The 15,932-nt window shown below is 42.6% G+C and overlaps 1 protein-coding gene across 1 annotated transcript in view; it reads left to right on the top strand.

Moving 5' to 3' along the window:
• plch1 (phospholipase C, eta 1) overlaps positions 1-15,932 on the top strand; it is a 51,119-nt gene that overhangs the window by 402 nt on the left and 34,785 nt on the right. The window lies entirely within an intron of this gene.

Raw genomic sequence — 15,932 nt, 5'->3', positions numbered from 1 at the left:
GATAATGCTGCACGGTCTCATACAGATAACTGTATGTCATGGGAATGAACAGTAGAGGGAGCCTCATCTCCACTAATGTTCCTGATGGCAAACAGAACCCCAACCTAAAGTGTTCAATGACGTGATTATGTAAATTGTAAAAAATGAATCATTGTGTGACACGAGTGAAAACCCTCTAGAAATTCATTAAAGGTGGATGCTGTGTCTTTAGTAAGTGTAAATATAAGACATTTTTTATCCTCAGGCTGCATCACATGACATCAATTTCTATTCATACACATTAGTACTGATACAGTGGAGCCAAACATGTACAAGTTAAAAAACAGTGTGTGCTTAATGTTTGCATCAACTGAATCACCCTGACACATAATGCATCTACATACCAGTTTATGCCTGTGAGTTATATCAAATTGACTATTTAATAAACCGCAGCAGATCGTGCATTTTCCCTTTTCCTCCTCCTCAAAGCTGAATTCAGATGCAGTTTATTAAAGCATCGTGAGGATCTTGGTTTATAGGTTTAGAGGCGGTGAGGCTGCACACTGACACATCTTTGATGGAGCTATCTGCCTCTGTGGCTGTCACACCTACAGCACACAGACCACTTAAAGCAACAACCTGACTAAGTACAGCGTGATCCCACATCCCACCTCTGCAGCAGCTTGACAGATTCAGCCCTCGTCCGTGGATGATGAATTGACCCGATTGATGCAGAGAGTAAACACAAGTGTGTGTCTGTTTCCCCCTCGGCCATTCTTAGAAATAACGATATTATTCCATTTATGGGGATTTCACCCATTTCTCTAAATGCATTTTCAAGCCAAATGTTTGTGTCTTCCACAGTCTATGGTCAATTAATGCCATTCACGTGGCAATCGTGAAGATTTCAGTTGAGCCAGACAATAATGACAATAATCAGACTTTATGCTGCATGAGTCTGCATTCAGCAGAGTAAAGAGAAAGTAGTTGGTTAGCTCGCTGAGAAGTTGGAGGTGGGGATCCTGTCGCCTGCAGCTCTTTATCTCACAGCTCACTGTGGCTGTTCCTTCCTGTCCACGACTCTCTGGAGCATTTAAAAAATGATCCACTGTCAAGAAAAGGCAAACTAGAATAGCTCTCAGTAGAGCACATATCTCCACCTACAGTCACCTTCAATTCAATAAAGCTTATAAAGATATTTTCTATTTATATTTACAGCCACTTAATGCAGCAGTTTTTCCAGAACCTTTAATTATTTAGCAGTAAAAGAGAGATGCTGCTTTGGGTATGACTCAGTTCAAAACAGTTATACTGCAGATTTTTTGGGGATAACAATATGCATGGTCTTGGTTCAGTAACTGCAGAATATGGAAACTAAATCTCATCACAAAGAAAGTAAAAGATAGAAAGAGACGTCACAACAAAACAACAAATGAGAACACGTAGACATGAAAGAGAAGAGCACGATGTGACAGCAAATGCAGGATCCTATAAATCATTGGATCAAATTATGAATGTCTGAGTTGTGTAACTAAAGTTGTCTAATGTGCTCTAATGTGATTGGGGATCTCATTGCAGATTGTTGTTTATGAAAACAAACTGATCTCTGATCATATTTAGTCGGTAAGATGGGACCGGAGGAGTGCAAATGCTGTGGAGGGTTTGTTTTTGGAGTAAAGCAGTGAGGGCTGGGTGTGTGTTATTGTTTTCGGATCTGAAAAAGAAAAGAAATTGAAGGCTATATTATTTGTATAGCTGCAGTGGGGAGTCCAGGAGGGAAGTTTGTAATGAATCTTATGAGCTCTGATGTATAGACACGATATTGGTTATTGATTCCTTTCGTAGTGAGGGAACCAAAAAGAAGACAGTAAGAAATAGTTGAGGGAATGAACATGCAAGTGAAAACAGTGGGTGAGCTATGATCGGATCCTACAGTTACAGTTTCTGTTTGAGCTCATTATGCAAATGATTTGAATACAAGACAATAATATAACACTACAATATATACATATCACAATACTTTCATAACTAGGTCATAAGCTTAATTACCAATTACCTCATTTGGCAATTAATAGCGACTTAACACACATTTATAACGAAAAATCTCTTAGATCACCCTTTTCAAAGGAAATGCCAATTTATCATGTCGCGGAAATACATTGAAAGAAGTTCCATTAAAGTGAGCTCACAGAGGATTTTTCTGCCCCTTCTAATCCATTTCTAACAAGATAACATATTCTGATACTAATCTATATCCTACTATTGTTATGCACGTGCTGTCGTGAAGTATTTCCCCAAAAGGATAATGGGGAAAGAAGAAGAGAACAAATTGTCTGGGGGTGATCGCTGATCTCTGCCTGTGTTCGTTTCTTCACGTCTCCGACAGTTTGCCCTTTCTTGTCACTCAGAACCATTTTGAAAACACAAGCCCCCTCAATTCTTTCCTTGATTATTTTTCCACATGGCTTGGCTCCACTCTGCCTCTTTCCTTTCCTCCAGTTGTTTCCTTTTTTTTTCTTTTCCTCCAGTTGTTTCCAGTCTGTTGTGAATGACTCCTGGTTTTTATTTGGCCAAGGTACATATGTCAGTGTGAAAGGTTGAAGGTGGGTGAGGGTCTGTGTCTGGGATCAGGCAGATGTGGATGAAGAGAGATTTAGACTTAAATCAAAGTGACTATTCACTGGAAAGCTTCAGGTACACATACACACACACACACACACACACACACTCTCTCTCTCTCTCTCTCTCTCTCTCTCTCTCTTTCTCTCTCTCTCTCACACACACACACACACACACACAAACACTGATAGTTATTCTGGTGTTCAGACATGTAATTTTGCTTCTCCAGACAGCACTAATCGATTTGGTGACCTCTGCCTCCAAGTGTTTGTGTATGTGTGTGTGTGTGTGTGTGTGTGTGTGTGTGTGTGTGTGTGTGTGTGTGTGTGCGTACGTGCGTGCATGCTCGGTCACTCAATAATTGTCTCCAGCAGATTAAATGACTTTAATGTGGAACAATGATCATGCGTAATCTGCGAGCGGCGGTGTAACCAAACTTTCATTAGGGGAGTGACTCAATTAGGACAAAACATAATTTATAAGAAAAATAACTATAGATTATTATATCACTTGTTTCTCTTAGGAATAATTGTCAGGCTATAAATACTGAGGGATTCACTCACTCGGAGAGCGGGAGAGACCGAGAGCGTAAAGTGGGTCATAGAAGGAGGCATCCCTGCGCAATGGTGCCTTTCCCCCACCTCAGGATATACTCTAGATGAACAGTAGTCCAAAATCAGACCCACGTACAGATGTGGCACATGCTCAGTTTGCTTGGGAATCCAAACCGTCGCCAAACAGCTGCACCAGACTCTCGGGTAAAAGCTGCTGAAATATCCAAATGGCCAACTCTGCGGGTTAAGCCGCTGCTCTGCGCGCTATCATCCAGCCTCGCTCATTTCCCTCCGCCGGTCTTAAGCTCCCGCTCATTAACAACCACTCTCCCTCGGTCCACCGAGCGTGAGAGAAATCAGCTTAAGGTTTCCCCACATGTGTTGCGTCTGGTGTGAGGACACGAGGCGCGCCGAGCCCGTGGATGTGAAGGGGTCCTGGTGGGTTTTTTGATTCCACCTCGCAGCCTTCACTGTCAGGGAGGCAGGTGCCGAGGAGCAACTCGTCTCCGCGTTAGTTTTTTTTGGACATAAGAAAAGTGACACTTGAGGACGATGGTGCGCTTCGTGTGAACGTCCAATTATCATGGAGAAATGGACTATTCGGGCTTGTATGATGGTATTTGAACCGCTAGAAAAACAGTGATGTCTAAAGCGCATGGATGGATCGTGTGAGACCAACAGTTCCAGTCCTAAATGGCAGAACTTGAAGTTTGCAGGAATCTCAGTTTGGAGAAGGGTAAGTGATCGTTACCCTCAAGCTTCTGCTCGTTTCGTTATTTCGGTTTTCCTTCCTGCATGTCTCGTCAGGAGAGCATTATTCTGTGTGGTGCACGCATTCCTGTAGATGCCAACACGAGCCTTTCATTGTACAAAAGGCTCCAGCTCATGCGTAATTTCCCCTTTGCACTTATGTGTTGGGGAAATTGAATCACCCACGCTGCTGAAAACACTTCAGAAACGAATCTTAATGGAGGGTTGTCAATCTGCATTAGCAATCATCTCTGTTTATCGAAATAATGGGCACAAAACGTCAGGATTAATTACATAACATTTATGTGGATTTGTATCTGGATGACACATTTTCTCAGTTTCTATGAGAGTGTTACATGAGGAGCGGCTGTAGCAGCGAGAAACTGGCCCTGGTGCTGAAAATCCCCTTTGTACTGGTCACCAGGGGGTAGAGGAGCCTCCTAATGGGTTGATTTGACAGGACTCAGCCCCTCAGTCCTTATATCATAACGGTACACGCTGTTTTGACACATCCTTGAAAACCCAGCCTCTTCTGCAGGGTTCTGGGAAACCTAACCATCCCTGAGATGTTTATGGCTTTTGTCACTGCAGCAGCTTGGTGAGAAGATGCCCGAGAGACTGACGGAGCGAATAGCGTTCAGTAACAGAGGTGGACTGGATTGTCGTTGGCATCAGCAGGAATGGGAGATTCTTGATCCCAGGCAGGACATGTTGAGCACCACACAATGTGACAGAGCTTTGGGTCGAGCTTTGATGGCAAAATTGAAGCCCTGGCTGTCCCTGGGCTGTTACAGCGACCCCCTTTGCTCTGTGCCGCACGCTGTCACAAAACACGTCTCATCCCCGGCACTTGAAAAGCAGGATGTGTCAAGCTGTCAGTCTTCCCCCCTGCAGCGCCCGGGTTTGTGTGTGTTTCTTTCTCTGAGAGCGTTTGGGTGCAAAGAGGAGGGCCCCAGAAAGCCTCATTGGACAAGGGAGCTATACATCTTTATTCATTTTGTCAACACTTGCCATCAGACAGGTTGCATGGCACCAGGAGCCCTCACTGAGAGAGACAGAGAGGGGAAATGTTGGAGAGAGTGAGGTGAGGAGGAGCATGCATGGCTGCTAATCTCCTCCACATGGAGGGAATGGCTTTTCCATGTTAAAATGCATTTTTCCACATTTGTCTCTCCTGTATTGATGATGATGAATCTCAGTACGCTCTCTCTGTCTCATAACCCCCCGTCTCTGCCTCCTCCTTACTGTTGCTCGAGGGCAGAGAATCAGTGAACAGACAACAGGGGAGAGAACACATACTTATCCGCTCAGCTGTTTTTTCTATACTATTTCTTATACATTATTTTCAATCTCCTCTCCTTAGGGCTTTGTTTAAAACCACAACACTGACCGAAATGTGCTTGGAATATTGAAAACTGTCAAGTGTCAATAGCTCGTGTGGAATATCTGATCAGAGTTCCCGATATTCATCAAAATATTTTTTCCCGTTTTAGTTTGTCAGATTTCTCAAATTAAGGTATTGTTTATCTGCTAATTTAAATATATGAAATCCTTAACCTTGCTTGTCCTCTTGAGTGTCTGAAGAAAAATCGGTGTCTAATCTATCATTGTGCCCACTTGCTCCAGAGGCACCACCATTTGCATTTACATAGAATTTCACAGATGACAAATTACTGTATGTGCTCACATGTTGACTCAGCTGCCGGTACAATCACATTAGATCTTGCGTCAAGCATGAGAATTTTATCAGCTTATAAAACCTTTCGTGATTCTTTAGGCTGCCGTTGGTGCAAAGCTGCTGCTGGGTAGAGTGTAAGTGTATTTAGCACAATGTTTACCTGCACCTATGCAAATTATCCACGACTCTTGCATTTTATTTAATATCTGTCCACCCACTTATCAGATAATAAGCTATAGAAGCTCAGAAATAGTGGGTTGCATATTTTATGGAGTTTTCCCAATAGAATACAGAGGGGTTCACAACAAGGGGAAACATTCAGGTGAGGGGTAGCGCCTGGGTACAGCATCCAGAAGGTATGACCTGACGATGAATAAGGCTTTGTAAATCACGTATTTATGGTGAGAGCATATAATGCTTTCAAATCTCACCTTTTTAAGTCGAGATCTTCTCTGGCGTCTTTGCTGTGTCTTTTTAATGCTGAGATATTTGTATTTTTGCATCTATGGCATTTTCAAAAATGTGATTTTTGCAGTCATTTTCTTGCTGTATTCTCACATGGGTTCCCTCAGATTGTTTTGCGGATATTTTACCTGGGAGGTGGCAGGAAAAGTTCTGAAAAATGAATTGTGTATCTAACTTGGACATTTGTCTTCTCACATACAGCATCTCCTGAAAATGTCCGTAAAACGTCCAGAGTTCTTTGCATGTGTGAAAGCAGCTTTATTGACGTTGACGAAGTCTTCCCTGTCTTGAAATGAAGCGTTGAGCTGGCAAGCGCAGTTTACGGCTTCCCTCTCACATTTCCTGTGAAGCTGCTGAGATCAGACAGTTTGCGTGGCAGTCTGGTTCTGTTGCCAAAGATACTGTATCTCAATCTACTCACAGCCATCCAGCCTTGGAGGAAGAAAGAAGAAGCTTGAACATTGCAGGATCAGTCGACATCAACCAATACAGAAATGTACACACAAGCCCACACACATATGCACATGCACACGCACACGCTCTGGCTACACTTGCCCCCTTTGATGTTGGAGCTGAACTCCTACACTCGGGGAGCCCCTTGTAGCATCTTCACTGAATGCATTATAATGCTGCAGTTGTCGTTGTGTTTATTTTTATTCCGGGGCTGCTCTACACTCTGTATCCCTGGGGGACCTGAGAACCCATTTGGAGCACTGGTGACTCGAGTGCTGCCTTGAGCACTCTTAATTAGTCTTAGTGAGATAAGAGTGTGTTTTTTCCGTCCTTTCACTCATCATTTCCCAGTGTTTCTCCGACCTTTTATGTCGCTAATAAGTCGGTATACCAAAATATATTTGGACTTCTTCCGCATGTTTTTGTGTAGTTAGTTTACTCTAAAAGGTGTTTCTATTTGAACTCAATCCCCTTTGGTGCCAATAGTGAAGACTCCTGTAGACGGTGAAGAGTGGAAGCTGTGATGAAATACCAGCAAAGATAAAATCAACACTTTCCTGATCATGGGATTGTTGTTGTTTTGCTAATGTCAGTGTCATCAGGTTATTGCCATAAATTGGACATTCCAATGGTGGAAAAAAAAAGGTGGAAATCCCAAATCACTTTGCTTGTTGTGAGATTCACTTCAAAGATGTCTAGTTATGGTTCATAGTTCTGACAGTTTTCACCCCTGAACCAAGCTAAGCTAAGATAACGGTGCTGTAAGTGAACGAGTCACCATTCGACGGCTCTTTAGTATGTGCTGCTGTAAGTGAACATATCACAAGTCGCACTGCGCTATATTCAGCAGAGATTCACACTGTCTTCAGTTCAGTGGTATATTGCTCATCTAAGCTGCTACTTTCAGTTCAGTGCAAATATCTATACAAGCTCTGCACTTAAGGTTCATGGCTCGGCAGTGTGTTATTTATGGTTCTCAGTTACCAGTGGGAAGCTCCACTGCTAAAAGCGACTGATCAGCTCACCTTCAAAATTCTTACATGAACCAAACATCCCCCATAGAATAACTTTTTTTAACTTTTTTCTTACAATCCTCCTCTTGTGGCAAATATTGACTCTTGTCCGTCAGAAGTTTTCTAGAGCCAGATTGATGATCCTTTATCAAACCTTTATCACAGTGGAGGCATTTTAAACACTGATAAACACTGTTGTCCATTGAATCGGTTAGTCAGTCTCCGTGCCACAGTAATAAATCCATCTGCCAGCAGCTGTTAAGCCTGACAGGTTTTGATGATGACAGGAGATATTTTGCATGTGTGCGTTGTTGCGGCGGGGCTGTGGGCTCCATCCATTGTGCGTGTGAAGTCTGCAGGTTATCTCTGCTCTCATGCAGGTTTCCTTTGTGTTTCTGTTCGATAACCCACATCAGGTAGATTAGAGACCGGAGCTGTCCCACAGGTATGAATGTGAGGTTCTGTCTATCCGTGTTAGTCCTGACTCACAATGGATCCAAGCTGTTTACCTGCTGCCCACCTAATGCATGCTGGGAAAGGATCCAAGCCTCAGTGAAAAATGAATAAATATAATTTGTTCATTGCAGTCGTCTCTTTGTCGGTGTCACAGCGGTTGAGCAGGTGATTGGGTTTTGACTTTGTCCAGGCTCAGGATTATGACTGTCACCAGATATACTGACGACATTCGTCCCCCCACGGTGCAGCCTGATTTCCCCACTCATTTATTCCGAAGTCACAGAGCTGTGCACCTGACTAATTTAATTTAACAAGTTGATGAATGTCCTGAGATGAACAGTCAGACAGGGTGGAGAATGAATGACAAAAATCAAAATTCAAGAATTTATTTAAGAAGATAGAAAGGTTGTAGGGTTCTACCATCATTGATTTACAGTTTTCCTTGACGGTGGGTTCAGGTGCTAGAGATTGAAAAAGTTAATAAATTTATGTCTGGCAGAATTGTCTGTGTCATTTTTCCTGAAGTGGATGTTCAGACAATGTGACCTGTGGAATTTGTTTTCTTAAACTGACACTAAGATTTCTTGAACCCAGCCTATGGAGTCTAGTGAGGGGGGATAGCAATTCGACAATGGACTGATATTTCAGGAATTAAAATGAGGATGGAAAGAAGAGAAGAAACTGCTCCATGGTCTGAATGACATCCGTTCATCCAGCCCCTATGGGTTTTCCATCAAAGTAAATCCTTTGTCCCAATTGGACTCATTCAACTCGTAGCTGTGAGACGGTCTGGTCCCTGGAGGATTTGCGTCAGCATCTTCTCCCGCCCTTAACATTGCATCGTTAGCCATTTTGAGCAGCTGCACTTACTGCTATACCCAGCCACCGGCATAGCTCATTAGCTTTGTTTCTGGTGTGCAGTGAATCCTGGGACAGGTTGACCTGAGAAGGATCAATGCATTGTATCCTTCGATGCTCAGGAATGGAAGGAAGCAAGCTCTCTGCCTTATTTGAAGTGCCCTTTTAAATAGGACAGCCTAGTTATAATGCAATTGGTCTTCAAATGCAGTCTCTGAATGAGGGGAGTCCTCAATTAGGACAGCGCTGTAGTCTTCCTTTTATGCTTTTGTTTTTCCCTTAAAGAATGTGGGCTTCCTGATAAGCACATGATGAGGACATTTCAGGGCATGAAAGTTGAACAAGGGTAAAGAGGAGTTCACCCTGCCTGGAAAAGCCTAGTGTGAAATAGAAAATCCTTTAGTACAAGATGAACAGATGGGCTGATGGGGACTCTTTCTGAAGCACACACACACATGGACACACCCAATCCATTAAACGTTACTTTGGGTAGTGCATTATCATGAATGTTATGTCATCATTCTTATCCCCACATCCCACTGGTTGATCCTGGGACCCCAGCTGATGCAGAGGCCCACATCTGCCACACTCTCTTAGTCTGCTCTTCTTAATCACTCCATAAGCTACACCACAAACAATGCTGTAGATGTTTGGTGCTGAATCTACATCTGTGCGTCAGGTTAGCGTGTTGGCCGCACAGACAGACACAGCCGAGAGACCTGCAAACATCAGAGAGAGATGGACGGGAAGAGCGGAAGGAGGGGGTGCAGAACAGCTGACCAGGAGAAAGGTGGAAACATGTGAGATTTTAGAGAGAGAGAAAACTGTCAGATGAAGGTGCTGCCACAGATCAGAGCACAGCACAGAGGACGGTTCGCTTTTTGTTTGGAGTGTGGAAGCTCACAGTCTCACGGAGAGTCCGACTAGTCTGATCTGAGGAAAACCCGACGCGTTTTTTTTTTTCAGCGCTTTGAGCTACAGAATGTGCTTCATACTGGGACTGAGCTGAGGTGGACTTGTTATTTTTTTTTCGTGTGGAAAATGGAGGATATATGTTCTTCACTCTTTGGTTCAAGTGCTTTATCTGCTAACAAAGTACGAACCACCTTTGTTGCTGGTCCTGCTGAGAAATACACCGTGTTGACTGTAGCGACTCTGCTGGCACGAAATGTCTTCCACATTAGTGGCACCGTGGCCGTGCCACAAAAATGCAGACTTACACAAATTGGTAAGTCAGTCTGTGTGTGTGATTGAGTCTATACGGTATCTCACACAAGGAAACACGTAACATCTATCACACATAAGTCATTTTTTTTGTGAGCTGTTTTGCTAAAGTTGGCAAATTCTCTGCGAAAAACTCTTCTTAAATATATTTTAACAATTTATCTTCCATTGATCAAACGTTTGCATGAGGAAACACATATTGCATGTTGAACATATCTCCTGCTGCTGCTATTTATAGCAGTGGAAAGGAGCAGAAGCTCATGTTTATGTATCAGAATATCCCCGGCTCATCGAATTGCTCACTTTCTGTGACCATAACTTTGAACCTGCAGAAAGCTTGTCTTAATGAGCTGATGCTTATAACATGCAAGAGAAGATTTGTCTTGTTTGTGTGTTGATTTCTGAGCGCCTTCCCACTTGTCGTAACCATAATCATGTGTAAATGTCATTCATTTTGTCCTGTGGACTGAGTCACATTTTCATTAAACCTCGGCACACAAAACAAACCTGTGGGTCACGAGGGCTAAACAGGAGAAACAGAGCATTATGTGGAAAAATTAGGGCGCCTCTCCTCCGTTCAGTTTTATTTTGGTTTGATTCCTGCCCCTGTTGTGTTTCATCAACAGTGGAACTGGCTGGGATAGTTCAGGTGCTGCTGCCTTATGTCCCATGAATAGTGCATGAAGGATCAGGCAGATGCCGCTGAATATGAATTTATGTAGTACTGAATAGATTAAGATAAGTCTTTGGACTGTGGTCTATTCCAGTCATCCCCGCCTGACCGAATCTCACCAGAGATCTCACGCAGAGACATTCATGAACTGAAATATTAGCTCTCACTAATTAAATCCTCATAGAAATGAGGCAACAGGGACAGCCAAGGGGAACTCATGTTATATTGAGATTTAAAATGACAGTTAAAATTGAAAATGATAAACTGCCAATGATGATTATGTGATGCCAGGTGCTTTGTGTTGTGTGTTTGCAGTCCTGACCTGATACTTATTGTCTTGATCTAAGTGAGGTCGGGCTTTGTTCATCAGGTTATCACAGGGGCCTTTCTTTCACCAGCCCCATTAAAATATGTTTGAATTAGAGCCGCTGTGGCTAGACAAAGCTTTGATCTGCTCTCTCTGCTCCGGGCCGACCGAGGTGATGAGTTTTTACTCGTGCACACTCGTATATGCACACAAGCATAAATGCTGCCAAGTAAACACACACACACAGATGTCAAATGGGAGTCAGATGTAAAAAAAAAAGTGATGCTTCACATATTTCTTTTTATTATCGTAGCTAGCTGAAAATCACAGATTTTTACACTTGGGTGGACATGTCGTCTGTTGGCGTCTTTGGAAGGAGAAATCGCAGGTGCACAGATGCCGCAGACAGCAAAGCACGACGATTGGTACCTGGGGATAACTTGCATATAAATGTCAGGTTAGCACTGAAAAGAATTGTTAAAAAAACCTGTAAATTTTAATTCTCGTGCTCAGACGGTCTGAGCAGTAAGGCTTGAGGGAGAATAGGACAAGATACGGGAGCTGAGATGTGAAGGGCGCTCATTTTTTTTGCTTCAACCATCACCGGTCCTCTGAGAGACACTCATCTTAGTTTTCTTCTTTGATTACGAGGCAGCTCCACTCTTGCGGGCAGACATCCAGCCTCCTTCGTCTTCTCTTGGGGTCGTCTGATTTGTAATCTTCCGTTTAACTAGGCGAGAGGTTTGACTCTTAATGGTCCTTAGCATGCTGATGGAGAGCTAGTCGCCTGGAGAACGCCTGCAGATATGTCAAGGAGTAATAGGGATAGACAGTGGGGTTGCGTACTGAACTCTTTTAAGGGTACCAACCGAATTACATCGGTACAACCTTTCACTGATTCATGTTAAATTGATTGTTAATAGAGAGAATGAATAATGTGCTGCTGCATCGCAAGCAACACTACATTTATCTGGAGGTGTGCAACAGGGTACTGTGTGGGTAATTGGAGACAATAGTGAGCCCAGAGCAGTCTCAAGTGTGCTTACACTTTTCAAAGTTGACACAATCTATTTTTCTGAGGTGGTGGCATTCCATATGCACAGGAGCAATGTTTACGTTATCCAGCAAGCCATTGTTAGTGCAACCAGTTCATAATACTGCATCACGTGGCATTTCACGCTTACCAACACCGTGGTCACACGTCTACAGACAGTAACTGGACAGTGTGCACAATAAGTTAAATGGCTGTAGTGCTAATACACAGTAACAACTACAGCTGTTACTACTGTTGATAAACGGCGCAGTCATCTTGGATTTTAAAGTCATCACAGTTGCAACTTTGGGCCATGGGGGAAAATAGTTAAAATACTTGTCAAAAAACAAACTTACTTGTTAGATCAACAGCTAAACAGACATGACTTCAAGTTATTAATTAGCCAGTTGGAAAAGTTATGGCTTCACTGTTGGTTAGCTTATAGCCTACTTTGTTTGCATTTTTGCTAACATGAGTGGACAACTAGCTGCATCAAAGTTCTTTTACAACTTCTTCCCTGGGTTAACTGGCAGATTGCAGACAACTTTAATGTACACACCGCCACCTACTGTATATGTTTTTTCAATATGCATTTCACTTCGCAACGTGAAATTTGATTTTCTGGTGTTACAAAAAGCGCAAAGTACAGAAAAAACTTACCATTGGGTATCGATGCACTATTCCAGGTACTTGTACTGGGGTTGCATTCAAATGTAAACTGTACTTAACTTTAATAGACATGGAAATGCAAGGAGAAGCATGTGTGTGAGCTTATTTTTAGTTGCGTTTCGACTTGAAGAAACCGAGACACGGAAACCTGTACATGTCAGTTCTCCTCACAGAGATGCCTGGCGTTCGATGCCGAGCTGGATAAAAAAAGAGACAGACTTCTTTCGTATTCCCTGTTATCTTTTTCTAGTGAAATGTGTGACTGACTGAAAAAACATTCTTTTACATACTTATACTCCAAAGGAATAGTTGGGAGAATGGGCATGCATGGAAAACTAATATTGATTCACTTTGAGCCTGATTAATGATCTTACATATCAGAGCTAGAATGTCATTAGATGTTTTTCTCGCCTAAATCATGGATTTTGTAGGGAGGGATCGAAGACCCAGAACAACATGTCTGTTCAGCAGAGCCTAGGTTGTGGGTGTGATCAATACCAGCGCAAAGCCATATTTGACAGGAGCCCCTTCTGAATCCCATCGTTAAAGGGATAGTTCACTACTCACCACTATGTCGATGGAGGGGTGGGCGAAGAGTTTGAGTCCACAAAGCACTTTTTGAGTCTCAGGGGTAAACCTTGTTGCAGCCAAATCCGATACATTTGATGTCCCCGGCGACTTATACTTCAGATTTAATAAAGCAACCGAAAAAACCTAAGATACCGCCATACTGCTTTTGTGGTGTTGTCCAAATGCCTGCAAGCCCCGAAATTTAAACGTCTGGGCCTGCAGACACTTCAATGGCATGATTTCTCCTTGAACTATCCCTTTAATGACTTAATAAATTCAAGAAGTGGCTTTGTGAGATAAATAATGTAACACAACCTATTTTCCCCTTTCTGATTAATCATTTTTCTCCCCCAGTCTGTCTGTGTCTTGAGTGTTGCTTATTATACACTATAAAGTACCAGCTTATTCATTAGTGCACATATGAGTTTGTATTAATCTCTACGAAGGGCTACGTATTCAAAACACTTCAAATAATTCAACATAGAATAAAAATGTAGCATTTAATCTTTGTTAGTTTTGTAGTTCCTTTGGGATGTAAGACTTGAGTTTAATCTGTTTATATATGGTTTATTAGATAATAAACTGGTAGGAAACTGTAGTGCCACCCAGGAAACTTAAGTGTTTTGTTTTTGTATATATGTATGTGTGTATGTAGGTATATGATATAATGCATTAATTTACAATTTTCTTCCGGTTTCATCTTCATCTACAGTAACCTGAGAAAACATCCTTGTCTTTTGTCTAAATTCATCAAGTAACAGGCTCCTTTTCAAATCTTGATTGTCTTCTCAGGATGCCGCTGCTGTGACAGGTCACCACAATCAATACTTGGATATTGATAGTGGATCAAATAATGATTACTAATCTCCAGCTCCATGGATCCTTTTAGGATTTTATTTAAACAAATTTTTTGGATTTCATGGCTGCATTTTATCAGGTTTCTTCCATTGCTTTTATCGGCTAAATGTCCAGTCACAAAAGGCGGCTGTTACTGGCAGCGTGTGCACCCACAGCTCCAAGTTGACAGACAGACAACGTTAGTGAATAACTGGTGAGCATGGGTCATTTAGCAGTTGAAGAACCAGGTATTTCCCTCAGAGGATGATGGGAGAACAGAACCTAAAACAGGGTGAATACTGGACTTGAATTCATCAGGTGGACAGAAACGAAATGATAGTCACTCCCAGGCGATTTGGAGAAAAATGAATTATCTTTGTGCCGCTCATGTCAGATGGTCACATTTGTAATCCTTTGTACTTTACATAAATTCAAGCGTTTTTATGCTAAAAAACGTGATCTTTGCATTCCATTAAAATAAAACTAAACAACCGTCCATCCATTATCTACAGCGCTTATCTTTGAGGGTCATGGGTAAGAGGCAGGGTGCATCCCGGACAGCTTGCAGGGCTGATGGAGACAAATAACCATCAACCATTCACAGTAACAATTTAGAGTCCCCAGTTCACCTAAGCTGCATGTCCTGCACAACGTTACACTGTCAGCTCTCAGCAAGATGGTTCCTGGTTTACTGTTCCAGTTTGGCTTGGGTCTTCACTGGAGACTCTAATTTGTCGACCATAGGTTGTTTGTCTCTATATGCTGGCAATGTGAATCGCCATGGCAACCTGTCCAGAGTGTACCCCGCCTCTCGCCCTGTGTTTGCTGGGATTGGCTCCAGCCTCCCACCGACCCTCAAAGGATAAGCATTATAGATAATGGATGGATGGATGGATTTGGACTGTGGGAGGAAGATGGAAAATGCTTATGCAGACACATGGAGAACATAAAACACTCCCTATAAGAACCTACTTTTCGTGGAGCAAAGTGCCAACCACTGGACCACCATGCCACCAAACTAACTTAGAAACTATAGTAGTCTAATTGTACCAGACTGTCTACTATAATAATTAGTCTACTATAGTAGTCTAATTGTACCAGACTGTATTTGTCATTCACTTTTATCCCAGACTATTGACCTTGACCGTGAGCAGAAGTGTCTCTGGTGGGGACCTCACTAAACCAACAGTGAAATTTGTTAGAAGGGATATCCCATAAGTTCACTGCTTTAGTCATTTGGCTGCTTGTTTCTCTCCCAACATACTCTATTGTGTTATCAACCCAGCAGGCTGTGGGACCATTTGTGCATTCATGATTTGTCATGCACCTTGGGAGACTGCAGAGCTCGGATTCATGTGCTCAAGCTTGTGTATGTGTGTGTGTGTCTGTGTGTGTCTGTGTGTGTGTGTGGGTGTGTATGTGTGTCTGTGTCTGTGTCTGTGTGTGTGTGTGTGTGTGTGTGTGTTTCTGTGTGTGTGTGTGTGTGTGTGTCTGTGTGTGTGTGTCTGCGTGTGTGTGTCTGTGTGTGTGTCTGTCTGTGTGTGTCTGTGTGTCTGTGTGTGTGTGTGTCTGTGTGTGTCTGTGTGTGTCTGTGTGTGTGTGTGTGTGTGTGTAATAAAGTCCCTGGAGTGAGCATCTTCGACTTGAGAAATATCGAGAAGTAAATTTGTGTCACTGCTGAGCTTATCCCCAGGACAGAGGGACTGTTAACAAGTGCTCTATACTCAGCACGTGTTCTGTTTAGTACTTAAACATGGGTATTGAATGCAGGAGAGATTTGACTTTATTTGACTT

Source organism: Platichthys flesus, chromosome 4 (assembly GCF_949316205.1).
Source record: "Platichthys flesus chromosome 4, fPlaFle2.1, whole genome shotgun sequence".
NCBI lineage: Eukaryota > Metazoa > Chordata > Actinopteri > Pleuronectiformes > Pleuronectidae > Platichthys > Platichthys flesus.
The sequence above is the reverse complement of the archived record's forward strand: the minus strand, read 5'-3'. Positions and strand labels throughout refer to the sequence as shown.